The sequence below is a fragment of the Pelodiscus sinensis genome, chromosome 25 (genome assembly GCF_052426305.1).
Source record: "Pelodiscus sinensis isolate ZL-2025 chromosome 25, ASM5242630v1, whole genome shotgun sequence".
In the NCBI taxonomy this organism is placed as follows: domain Eukaryota; kingdom Metazoa; phylum Chordata; order Testudines; family Trionychidae; genus Pelodiscus; species Pelodiscus sinensis.
In genome coordinates, this window is record NC_143076.1 from 2,497,884 (window position 1) to 2,507,788 (window position 9,905).

Below are 9,905 nucleotides of genomic sequence, written 5' to 3' on the forward strand. Positions count from 1 at the left end.
TCACTGTGGCTTAACCACCATGTAAAAGAAGCAGTGAGGGACAAAAAGGTATCTTTTAAGAAGTGGAAGTTCGATCCTAGTGAGATAAATAGAAAGGAACATAAACACTGTCAAATCAAGTGTAAAAATGTAATAAGAAAAGCAAAAAAAGATTTTGAGGAACAGCTAGCCAAAAACTCAAAAAGAAATAACAAAATGTTTTTTAAGTACATTAGAAGCAGGGAGTCTGCTAAAAAACCTGTGGGCCCCCTAGACGATCGAGATATAAAAGGAGCAATCAAGGACAATAAAGCCATTGAGGAGAAACTAAATGATTTCTTTGCTTCAGTCTTCACGGCTGAGGACGTTGGGGAGATTCCCGAATCTGCACCATCCTTTGTGGGTGATGAATCTGAGGAACTGTCCCGGATTGAAGTGTCATTAGAGGAGGTTTTGGAACAAATAGAAAAACTTAATGTTAATAAATCTCTGGGACCGGATGGCATTCATCCAAGGATTCTAAAAGACCTCAAATGGGAAATTGCTGATCTATTATCTGTGGTTTGTAACCTATCCTTTAAATCGGCTTCCCTTCCTAATGACTGGAAGGTAACCAACATGACACCAATATTTAAAAAGGGCAGTAGAGCCGATCCTGGCAATTACAGACCGGTATGTCTAACTTCAGTACCGGGCAAATTAGTCGAAACAATAGTATAGAATAAAATTGTGAAGCATGTAGAAGAACATAACGCTACGTCTAAACTGGCACCATTTTCCGGAAAAGCTTAAAACGGAACAGTATTCCGTTATAAGTATTTCCGGAAAAAGCGCGTCTACATTGGCAGGATGCTTTTCTGGAAAACACTTTTTCCGGAAAAGCGTCCATGGCCAATGTAGACGCGCTTTTCCGGAAAAAAGCCCTAATCGTCATTTTCAAGATCGCGGCTTTTTTGCAGAAAAGACTACTGTGCTGTCTACACTGGCCCTTTTCTGGAACAGTTTTTCCAGAAAAACACTGACAATTTTACAGTAGATCGTCATTGCTTTTCTGGAAAAGCAAGCGGCCAGTGTAGACAGCTGGCAAGTTATGGCCCAGTGTAGACACAGCCAATTTGTTGGACAAAAGTCAACATGGTTTCTGTAAAGGGAAATCCTGTTTTACTAATCTGTTAGAGTTCTTTGAACGGGTTAACAAACATGCGGACAAGGGGGATCCAGTAGATATAGTATACTTGGATTTTCAGGAAGCCTTTGACAAGGTCCCTCACCAAAGGCTCTTGTGTAAATTACATGGCCATGGGATAAGAGGGGAGGTCCTTTCTTGGATTGAGAACTGGTTAAAAGACAGGAAACAAAGGGTAGGAATAAATGGTAAATTTTCAGATTGGAGAGGGGTAACTAATGGTGTCCCCCAAGGGTCAATCCTGGGACCAATCCTTTTCAACTTATTCATAAATGATCTGGAGAAAGGGGTAAGCAGTGAGGGTATGTCTACACTACCCTCCTAGTTCGAACTAGCGGGGTAATGTAGGCATACCGCACTTGCAAATGAAGCCCGGGATTTGAATTTCCCGGGCTTCATTTGCATAAGCGGGGAGCCGCCATTTTTAAAACCCCGCTTGTTCGTACCCCGTGCTGGTTCGAACTCCTCGAATCACAAGGAGTAACGGTATTTTGAACTAGGAAGCCTAGTTCGAACTACCTAGTTCGTGCCCTGTGTAGCCGCGCTGCACGGGGTTCAAAGCAGCGGGGTTTTAAAAGTGGCGGCTCCCTGCTTATGCAAATGAAGCCCGGGAAATTCAAATCCTAGGCTTCATTTGCAAGTGCGGTATGCCTACATTACCCTCCTAGTTCGAACTAGGAGGGTAGTGTAGACATACCCTGAGGTAGTAAAGCTTGCAGATGATACCAAACTGTTTAGGATAGTGTGACGGGGCGTTCCCGCCCCGCACTCGGGGTGCCCAGGGTGACGGTGGATGGACACGCCGGGGGGTGGAGAGCCAGCGCGCCGCCGGGGTGGTGGGCCGCGCTGCCGGGTCGGGGCTCGGCACGGCGAATGTCGGGGGGCAAGGAGAGCCTCTGGATGAGGCCCAAGGAGGAGGGGCTAGAGAGGCACCGGCGTGTGACGTCATGGGTGAAGGGGGGTTGCTGGGCGGCGCGGAGGAGATGATGTGTGGGGACAGGGCCGGCGGGGGATTTAAACCCGGGTCTGGCACCGCGGAGGGGGAGGAGAGAGAAGCGGAGAGTCAGGGAGCAGGAGGAAAGAGAGGTGAGGCCGGGATACATGGAAGGGCGGAGTAGGAAGCGGCCCAGGGTGGGGTCGTGGAGCCCGTGAGCGGGTGTGTTTTGCGGTACTTCCCCCATCCGCTCGGGAGGGACCGTGAGTCCCTGCATTCAGGGCCCTGTGCCGGGGTTCGGAGAGGGGGTGGGCCCGAACCCCCCTACTCCATTGGCCGGAGAGGCAGCCTTGGGCGTGCATTGAGAGGGAAAAAAAGGAATGTGAACAGGGCAGGTTTCCGCCGCGGGTTGTGCCTGTGGCTACAGAACTGTCCCATATGGCCAATAAACACGGGTGACGATAGCCTTGTTGGTGGTGAGCTAGGCGAGACTCTTTTACAGATAGTCAAGACAGAAGCAGACTGTGAGGGACTCCAAGAAGTTCTCACCAAACTGAGTGATTGGGCAACAGAATGGCAAATGAAATTTAATGTGGATAAGTGTAAAGGAATGCACCTCGGGAAAAATAACCCCAACTATACGTACAGTATGATGGGGGCTAATTTGGCTATGACAAATCAGGAAAAAGATCTTGGAGTTATCGTGGATAGTTCTCTGAAAACTTCTGGAGGGGGATGGCGGGCCTCATGTGAGTGTCCCTTCTGCGCAGGGCAGGGGCGAGCCACTCGCAGAGCTCCAGGAAAGTGTCCCTCCTCATCCTGAAGTTCTGGGTCCACTGTCGGTCCTCCCAGTGCTCCAGGATGATGCGGTCCCACCAGTCGGTGCTGGTGTCCAGACGCCAGACATGGTGGGGCACGCCGGTGCCGGGGCACTGCCGCGGCTCCTCCACGGCCCCCAGGGCGGCCAGGCGGAGAGGCAGGGGGCTGACATGCACCAGGTGGTGCCAGGCAGCCTCGAGCCATTGGTGGCAGGCTTGCAGCAGCAAGTCCAGAAAGTGCACCAGAAGGTGCAGGGCGAGCTCTGGCTCCATGTTGCCACCTGCGGCGGCCCCCCCGAAGGGAAGCACCGACACACACGGGCACAGAGAGCAACGCTTTGCTGTCCCTCGGCGAGGTTGGCAAGCAAGCAGGAAAAGCTGAGAACCGGCTGTCCAGGGGGGTCCCTTTAAGCACGAGCCTCAGATAGCCTCAGACAGCAGCTACACAAAGCAACTGCTGACCTGATGCCCTGCCAGAACCGGTTTCAGCCGCCCTTAAATGCGCCCCTGCATCCAATCAGTGTGGATGCGCTAGTTCGAATTAGCAAAACGCTAATTCGAACTAGTTTTTAGTTCTAGATGCGTTAGTTCGAATTAGCTTAGTTCGAATTAGCGCTGTAGTGTAGACGTGCCCTAGCAGTTCTGTAGAAAAGGACCTGGGTGTTACAGTGGATGAGAAGCTGGAGATGAGTCAACAGTGTGCCCTTGTAGCCAAGAAGGCTAATGGCATATTAGGTTGCATTAAGAGGAGCATAGCCAGCAGATCCAGAGATTTGATTATTCCTCTGTACTTGGCTCTGGTGAGGCCACATCTGGAGTATTGTGTCCAGTTCTGGGCCCAGTTACAGAAAGGATGTGCACACATTGGAGAGGGCCCAGCGGAGGAGAACGAAAATGATTAGGGGGCTGGAGCATATGACTTACGAGGAGAGGCTGAGGGAGTTGGGTCTTTTTAGTCTGCAGAAGCGAAGCGTGAGGGGGGATTTGAGAGCAGCCTTCAACTTCCTGAAGGGAGGTTCCAAAGAGGATGGAGAGAGGCTGTTCACAGTAGTTACAGATGGCAGAAAAAGGAGCAATGGTCTCTAGCTGTGGTGGGAGAGGTCCAGGTTGGATATTAGGAAAAACTATTTCACTAGGAGGGTGGAGAAGCACTGGAATGGGTTACTGTAGCCAGACACAAAAACCCCATCTTGTTTCCCCCCCCCCCCCCCAGAGAGCAAGAGAAAGGCAGTCAGCCTTTGATGCCCTGGGAACACAGGTTTGCTGCCTGTCCCTGACTCTACCATAAACAGAAACCAGACAGTAAATGGGCTAGCTGACGACCCGGGGCCTCCCGTCGCCCTGATGGCTAGTACCAGTAATTGACACGCCTGCACTGTCCCAGGAGAGGAATCTTCGCCCATCACATACCAGAGGTGCCCATTGTCTGCATTTTCCCAGGTGTAAATTGTGCTTTGCACCCTTCGTGGGAAACTTGGCATTCAAAGCCATTTTTCCTAATTGGCCACTTGAAACCAGGAAGAAGCCTACATGACCCAAGGGGTATAAAAGAGGTTCAGCAGCCCACCCCATTTGAGCTCCAATCATCTATACCTGCTGGCAGGTATTGATTGTCTCCCGAGGTCTGTGGGACGCCCAACCTCGCCCTACTTCTTCCCGAGGGATTGAGAGAAAGACGCTGGCCACGCCAAGTCTGGAACGCAGGGGTGAGAATATATACCTGCTATGTGTCTATTTTGCATGCATTTAATAAGAGCTCAGAGAACCAAAGGGTTTCATGGTACCTGTAAGTGACTTATTAGTGTAATTTCTGTCCTGTCCTTTGTAGTGTCTGTGTTATCTGTAACACAGTAGTAGCATTTAACAACTAAGTTTACCCTGTAACAATAAATAGTAACTGTTTAAGCTTTAACCTGACTCCTTCAGTTGCTGTAACAGAACCAAGCACAATTTAAAAGAACTTCAGCCGGTCATAAGGGACTCACTGCCCTGACCGTCGGCTGACAGTTACCTAGGGAAGTAGTGGAGTCTCCATCCCTAGAGGTGTTTAAGTCTTGGCTTGACAAAGCCCTGGCCGGGTTGATTTAATTGGGATTGGTCCTGCCTAGCGCAGGGGGCTGGACTTGATAGCCTTCTGATGTCTCTTCCAGCTCTATGGTTCTATGATTCTTGCCATAGCACAATGCCAATACATGGAGGTTTAAAAGGGGAAGAGGGACCACTTGATAAACTCTTGAGAGAGTTGGCCGTTCTGGAATTGCTGAGCATGGGGTAAAGAGGTTCAGGGAGACTGGGGGAGATGTTGTCTCTGGTGCAGATAGAGGGTGGGGGGCAGAGGAGGAGCCTGGTTCTGTGAGGATGATGTTTGAGGCAAGAGCTATTGGAAACCTGGAAGGCAGAGTGAGGAAGGGGATGTTTGGCCAGAGCAGTGTTCGGAGCCACAGCACTGCTTTCAGAGTTCACTGGGGGACTTTGTTCTTGGGCTGAATTTCAAGTGGGAGATGTTACCAGGAGGGCTCCTTGAACAACATGCCAGTTGTATAACTTGTTTGTATAACACTGCAAACAGCTTCCATGGGGAGTGTCTGTGATTCCACTGTTTAAAGAGGTCTGAAAAAAGTGGGTGAAGGAGAGTCTATCAGAGCCGTCTCCAACCTTTTGAACCACAAGATAAGTTTTTCAATGTAAGTGCAATGTAAGATCTACCTCCAACCCAAATACCCTTGCCCCACTTCCTTCCTGCCTCTTCGCTGAGGTCTCACCCTGCTAACTCCATCGCCCTTCCTCTCTCATACTCACTCACTTTCACCAGGCTGGGGTAGGAGGTTGGGGTGCAGTCTCTGGTCTCAGCCCAAGGAGTTTGGAGTGTGCGCCAGGCTCTGGGCTTAGCCCAGGGTGGAGAATTGGGGTCCAGGAGGTGTTTCAGGGTGCAAGCTCTGGGAAGGAGTTTGGGTGCACGTCTGGGGCAGTAGGTTGGGTGCAAGAGCAGGTTCAGGGCTGGGACAGGGGTTCAGGAAGCAGGCTGTGGCTGGGCACCGTTTAACTGAGATGGCTTCTGGGTGGTAGAGCAGTGGGGTTAAGGCGGCTTACTCCTGCCCTGGCCCTGCACCACTACTCAGAGCAGCTGGCATGTACAGGAATGGCTCCATGGTGTCATGTGCTGCCCCTCATCTACAGGCACTGAGCCTACAGCTTCTCCTGGACATGTTTCCCCATTACTGACTAATGAGAGCTGCAGGAGTGGTGTCCGCAGGCAAGGACAGCACGTGGAGACCCCCTGCTCTGCCTCTCTCAGGGGCTGCAGGGACTTGCCAGCCACCTCCAGGAGCAGCAATTACCACAGGGATAATGAATCCAAACATGTCAGGTTAGGCATTTTAGATCTCACTACTCAAAGAATTAAATGTAAGCATAAGAGAGAAATGAAAATGATGAAATGCACAGTCCAGTCCAAAATCCAAAATCACCCACTTTGCAAGAAGTAAAAGAAGTAACAACAACCCGCCATGGATGTGTTGGGCCAAGAGACAAGGGAAGTTTGTGTTTGTGAGAATTACAGAGACACACAGAGTGTGAGTGTGACAGAGATTTGCATTGCCAACCTCCCTCCGTCCCCTTCTCTCTGTGTGCTGTTAGGAAGCGCCAGGGGAGGAGCCACACTGGCATCAGAGCTGGCTATCTTGTACTTCCCTCCTTTCTGGGGGCATAAGGATCTTGCAGAAAAAGGGGTTTTTGCACAAAAAGAAAATATCCACATTGCTTGTTTTTGCACAAAAACCCCAGCGCAAAAATGGATTGGCAGAAAATATGCAAATGAGTTTGTCATTAGCATATTTTTTGCCGAGAACACTCGTAGTGTAGATGTAGCCTTGGTGTATGGGTTACACTTACAATATTTAGATGATTTAGAAAAGGGACATGATATAAAAATAGCATAGACAGCAAAAGTTACATAAACTGAAACCTGTGGCTGCATATTGACTAGGTAATGTAAGACACAGTGCTTTCTCTTAAAGTGCAAAGGTATAAATCTACTATAGTGTAAAGACATAGATGGACTCTCATATAAGAAATCCACCATGACCTGTCTATATGTCAGGAAAAGGTATCAGTCATTCTTTGATTTTATTGTAATTGTAAACACACAGCTATGATTTTGGTCCATATTAAGGTCTGAATTAATAAATTTGGGATCTCACATGTCAGTATGTGGCATTCCTGATCCAGAAACAGGCTGTTTAAAGCTCTGAGATCATAGCTCTTAACCAATATTGTATCATGTTTCCTGGTACTTCCCTTTAAGTCTGTCTGGTTTTCTCTTGTCTTATTTTTGATTGTAAGCTCTTTGGGACAGCTCTTTATGTTATGTGTTTGTACAGCACCTAGCACAATGGGGGTCTGTTTCCATGACTGAAGCTTCTAGGAACTAAGATCATATAAATAAGTGATGGTTAAATAACATGTATGAAGTAATTGCATTGCAATGAGGATCAAAGTCACGGGAGATGTGAAAAAGAAAAAATAGCAACAGTGCCACCTCATCCCCAACATGTGACATAAGCACCAAAGAAGGACTAACAAGGAGAAAATAGGTTGAATGAGATTCAGTAATTTGATGCTGGAACTAAACACTGATAAGTGCAAGGGGGAAGGGAGAGAAAACAAACATGCTACACAAGGAAGGATATAAATGATATTCCTGGCATTTTACCAAACCCTCCTTTCACAGGGTAATGGAACAATTTCAATGCTCTGGGTATGAACATTAATAAGCAATGCTCCTACTGGATATGAAGTCAGTGCATTGCATCAGGCACAAGCAGCTGAGGATGCCCATCACACATAGCAGCTAGACAGCCCTGACCAGATGGAGACCAAGAGATAAACACAAAACTTTTTTTTATCAGGAAGGTTGCTCAGGAGACCACTAGAAATTCAGGCTGAATTGGAGGATGGGGGGGGGGGGGCGGCGGAGGAAGGAGAGCCTGCTTTGTTTGGATAAAGCAATGGAAATATCGTAGGCAGAAGTGTTAAAAATCAAGCATGGACATCTGAATCAATATAGCCTTGAACTCAGAAGGGCTGTGATGAAAAATCTATCAAGCCAGCAGCCTGTGCATTGCAATGCAATCTAAGAGATGGCACAGACTTTGTGGAGCTGGCTAAGACCAATTCCTCCTCTTGGGCAAAGAAAGATGACAGAGAAAAAGAAAAGCTAATAGATGTGGCAGATTTAATGTGAAATACATAGTAAAAATTCAGAAGGGTAAGCAGTGCCTACACATTATCAAGACTGGCACTGAACAAGATTAGGCAAATTATAATGATGGCAGGTTTGGGGGTTATTGTAGTAGACAAAGCATATTATAGTGAAGTCCGGATTATCCTACCTTCACTTATCCAACCTTCCAGTTTATCTGACATAGCCATTCAACGTGCTATTTACGCATCCATGCATCGCATACCGCCATGGCCGTAGCTTTGTTTGTTCCTTTGCGCCAGTGATTTATGTTTGTGCTGTGATTGTGTTTCATTTATCCAATTGCATTTTCCCCTTAGTGTAATATAATTTTATTGTTTGAGGAACATGGCATGTGAAAAGAGAAAAAAAGTGGTTCTTTCCATTGAATAAAAACTTGAAGCGTTAAAGAGAATAGACAAAGGCGAGTCCATGCTAAAAATTGCATCTGAACTCGGTGTGGGGTGACTTACAGTTGGTGACTGGAAGAGGAAAAGAAGTGAGTTAGAAAAGTGGTGCTCTGATCGACCCTCAATTGCAGGAATGAAGGACAGAAAAACCATGAAAAAATGTGAATATGAAAAAGTGAGTGAAGCTTTGTTCTTATGGTTCACACAGCAAAGAGATAAGGGCATGCCTCTCACAGGCCCGATTTTGCAAGAGAAAGCTCTGAATTTCCAAAAGGAATTTAATGAAGGGAAACCTGATTTCACGGCTAGTGTAGGCTGGCTTGATTGCTGGAAAAAAAGATACGGGTTAAGGCAGCTCAGTATATGTGGCAAAAAATTATCGGCACAGCAGGAAGGGTTTCTGAAATTTAAAGCAAATTTTCATTGTCTCATCGAAAATGAAGGATTATCATGTGAGCAGATATATAACTGCGATGAGAGAGGCTTAAACTATAAAATGCTGCCTTCAAAAACTCTAGCTTCCTGGGCTGAAGCTTCAGCTCCTGGATATAAAGGAAGTAAAGAAAGAGTGACCATTCTAGCCTGTAGTAACGCTACTGGTAACCACAAACTAAGACTCACATTTATTGGAAAGGCAAAAAAACCGACGAGCTTTCAAAAACATATACCTAGTGCTCTACCAGTTTTGTACAAGAATCGGAGGAATTCATGGATGGATTCAGCAATTTTCCGAGGCTGATTTTTCAATGAATTTCTTCCTTCAGTTAACAATTTTTGAATTCGATAAACCTACCAAGGAAAGCAATCCTTGTCATTGATAATATGCCATCTCATCCTCATGAGGATGAACTGCTCAGTGGGGACATTAGAGTGATTTTTCTTCCTCCTAATATCACCTCGTTGTGTCAGCCTATGAACCATGGTGTGCTTGAAGCGTTAAAGAAAAAATATTGTCGTAAGCTTTTAACTACGCTCACTGAGGTGATAGACGATGGAAATGGTATGCTAGATAAGCTAAGGACAGTGAATATAAAAGATGTTATTTATTGGGTTGCACAGTCATGGGACGAGATTGAACCGCAAACTCTGGCACGATCATGGAGAAAGTTACTTCCGAAAGATGAAAACACACAAGAAATGGTGCAAGAAAACTGTGATAACCTGCTAGCTTTGTTACAACAAATTCCAGGCTGTGAGAAGGTGAATGATGATGATATACAGGAATGGATGGAGAAAGACGAGAAACTAGAACTGACTGACCGCGACATAATAGCTCTGGTGAATCGGGATGGCAATGACAATGAAGATGATGAAGATGAAGATACAAATGACAATGACA